Below are 3,928 nucleotides of genomic sequence, written 5' to 3'. Positions count from 1 at the left end.
TTTGTCTTTGTAGAAACTCTGGTAGCTAGTCCTTCGTAGAGAACGTCGTAGCTATTGAACTTGCAGTAATCGTTGGGAACGACGTCCCAGAATGTATGTCCATCTTGCGTATCAAGGCAGCTTCCTTTTGTGAAGGAGCATATTTGTCCTGACTGTAGATGGATCTGACCTGTAGAGAGCTTCACTGTTGCTGTGTAGTCCCTCAGGGTTATTCGAACAATGGCCTGTACAACGACACTGGTCCAAGTGCCGAATGGGTCGTACGTTGTTCCCGCGCATTGCCCGTTATTTTGAAGTTCTCCCGCCAATGTGAGGCTGCGGGATGTAGTAGAATTGGGCTGGACTCCCGTGACCTGGGCGGTCGGAGTGATGAGGATTGTTCCGGTCTTCTGCAACTCGGAACAGGTTTCACTGGTGGTTGCCAGTAAATATTCCTGTCGTCCGTTCGTGACGATGGAAACATGTGAGTGCATGCCACAATAGAATATCGTGCGGTCGATTTCTATGTGGCACTGGATTACTCTCGTCTGAGTAAACTCTGCTAGTTGTAGCAATTGGATTTTTACTGAGTCCTCCGTGGGCTTGATTTCTTCAGGCTCGCAATCAGGAATATCGATGATGGAGAACGTTGTCGTGTTCAGTGTAGATCCTCCACAATCATATCCGATGAGGGTGTACACTCGCGTGGCTATAGAGAGCAAGATGGCAACTTGGATCGGCTGCATGATTACAGTTTCGTGTGTGTCTAAGGACTGACGGTCTTCTGAGGCGATTGCTGCTTCGGAGGAGCGGTGTTGCGATGTGATATGCTGATCTTCCAGTGGTGGAAGGAGATTTTGCTGATCAGAGGTTTCGTATTTCGCTCGTTCCCTTCTTGCTGACGCGCATTTCGCTGTAGCGCAGAGATTAATTTTATCGTATTTGTTTCGCTTCGCATGGCAACGTGCAGATGGAAGTTGAAAGGAATCGAGTTTCTGTGGATCATCAAAGATATGATTTTGAAGTAAGTTAAGAAGTTCTTTTACTCTGGAGGCTTTGATATCCTTCTCTGGTTTAGAACTGTCGCTGGATTTATTGTACAATATAGAACAGACCTGCTTACATATGGATCTTGAAGATCTTTGAATGTCGTAGGAATGGAGTTGGTCTTGGAATTGATCGGGCTGGTTACCGGAGTTAGTATAATGATCGGGCTGGTTACCGGAGTTAGAAAGGTCGGGATGGTTACCGAATGCGTCGGGACGATACCCGGAAGTAGAAAGGTCGGGATGGTTACCGAATACGTCGGGACGATACCCGGAATTAGAAAGGTCGGGATGGTTACCGAATACGTCGGGATGATACCCGGAATTAGAAAGGTCGGGATGGTTACCGAATACGTCGGGATGGTTCCCGGAATTAGAAAGGTCGGAAGAGTACGACTCGATTTCTTCCATCTCCAATGGGGGCAATCGAAATGAAACTCTTTCCGACGAGGTGTTAAAACACCGGAGGCTCGCTTTGCCTTTACGATTGGTGACGACGCAGTCACCCAGGAATACATCCGGCGCTACGTTAACACGGCGGATATATCCTTGTTTAGGTCCTTCGACGTCGACCGCTATGCACGCAACGGTACGAGGTTCGAGGACGAATTCTTCGGATTTCGGAGGAGTCTTTGTTCGGACTCGATCCTCACGCTCCACGATCCGACTTCTCGCAGTGTACTCCGATATCTCTCGAGTCTCCTTCGATTCCGGCCGGCTTTTCACGGCGTTTTTCTCTAGGGAGTACTCGATCGAATCCCGAGGAGGCATTGAAATAACCTCCGTCACCGGGGCTCTGCAAGGTCTGACCGCGGGTGCACGAGGATTTGAGGAAGACACTCGAACGTTCCTTGCCGAATGTTCCTCACGCTTGGCGGCTGGAGTTTTAACGAGATCGTTGGTCATAGACGAAGGCATTGAAATAACCTCTGCTGCCAATTCATCGCGAGGCTCAGCCGTGGGCGCGCAAGGGTTCGAGAAGGGAACCCGAATGTTTCCTATCGTAATGTATTCATTCGCAAAGGAGATCTCGGCTCCTGTTCTGAAGAAGGGAGAACCGAGGATTCCGTCGATGTTAATTGGGAAGTTTTCTTCCAAGACATGAAATTCAATAGGGTTTTGACCCTGTAAGTGTATCTTAATTTGACCGAGGGTTGGAATGGATCCCTCGGTTATTCCTTGGACTTCTATAGTGTTCGTATGATCTATAGGTAGATTTGGTTCTAGACTTGACGCACGAATTAAATTGATCTCCGTACCCGTGTCTAACAAAAATTCACACTTCTTTTGTAATTGAGGGGCGGAGATTTTTACGCGCGGAATTGGTGAGTCTGCAGCAAGATTTACTGCTGAGACGAATCGTCGGACAGGTCGTTCGTCCGGATAGCTGTTTGGGTGCGGGCTGTAGTTTGGGTTGAAGATGCGGCCTCCCGCCTGGGGTTGGCTTCGGTCGGGAGGCCGGACTCGTTTCCCGACCTCCTATTATTATTAAAAGCGCGCTTACGGCACTCGTGAATATCGTGCCCGGGGACTTTGCAGTAGTTGCAAAATTTGTTAGGGCTTGAGGGGCGATCTGTGCGACCATCGCGGTACGTGTTTTGGTCGCGAGGATTATTTTCCCATCGCCGTTGCGGCGTCGGGGAGCGATAAGAGTCCCGGTTTAAGTTTCTCGAGGACTGCTGAGACGAGTCCGGTCTGTTATCGCGGCGTTCTTGAGTTCGCTCTGGAATGTCACGAGCGGACTCGTACGTGGAACGCTGGCGATACGGCCGGTTATCAGAGAAGCTGACTCGTTTTTCTTCGCGGATCAGTTCTCGTCGACGAGTCTGGTCTGACTCATACTGCCTGTAAGCAGAGATGGCTGCTTCGAAAACAGTGGCAGGATTTCGCGAAGGGCAATGAAGCACTTCGGCACGCAGCTGGGGAAGGAGACCTCGTAGGAAGCAATCTACCACAAAGCGATCTAGTTCTTCGTAATCAAGGCCAATGTCTGTGGCATCTTGAATCGCGGTTCGAAGGTCTTTGACGCGATTGATGAAGTCTAGGATGTGCTCGTTTGGAGCTTGGAGTACACTCGCGAGATCGCCACGGTACTGGTCCACGAATTTGTATGGGCCCAGCACAGTACGTAACTTTTCGCATAGTGCAGAAATTGTGAATATGTGCTCGCCTTCTATAGCGGCATAAGCACGATCGTGGAGTTTATTGCAGAGCAATTTCGTGAGGGCACGCTCTGCAGTGGCCGGTACGGTTGTTACGTCGTCCGATGTACGACGTTGGCCTTGTACATACATTATGTATTCAAGGTCTGATCTACATAAGATCCACACACCGTCCCCTAGACATAAGAACATAATATTAAGATCTCATATATTCGATTGTTCTAATCCTTATCTCCGTCTCTACCCATCACCATAACTTCACCTTGATCAACACCTTACCTCAGTTTCAACCCATCACCACGACACATAATGCAATAGAGTATTGCATCACTCTGGAAGCATCTAGAAGCTTCTAGAAACGTCGAGAAGTCCAAAGACTGCTGCATCAGCAGTCCCACGCTCGTAGAGGGCAATAGGACAGCCACGAGACTGCAGCGTCAGCAGAAATGCACGTGCAGTCCCCGGGAGCGAAGACGCTGCTGCGTCAGCGGTTCTCCCACTCCGACGACTGAAGAACAAAGAGACTGCAGCGTCAGCTATCCCCACTCCGACCGAAGGAGGCAAGGCAGAGCGGACGCTTGCATCAGTCCGCCTTCAGCCAGCGACTCGCACAGACGTGCCTACCTGGCCTCAGAGTCAGTCCGGCTTCAAGAGCAGACGTGTTCAGTCTAGCTCCGCGAAAGTGAAGTGTGTCGATCCTTCACTCCTAATTCCAATTCCAATTCCAACTCTAACTCAACT

Source organism: Lasioglossum baleicum, unplaced genomic scaffold, assembly GCF_051020765.1.
Source record: "Lasioglossum baleicum unplaced genomic scaffold, iyLasBale1 scaffold0391, whole genome shotgun sequence".
Lineage (NCBI taxonomy): Eukaryota > Metazoa > Arthropoda > Insecta > Hymenoptera > Halictidae > Lasioglossum > Lasioglossum baleicum.
This window is presented reverse-complemented; position numbering follows the sequence as displayed.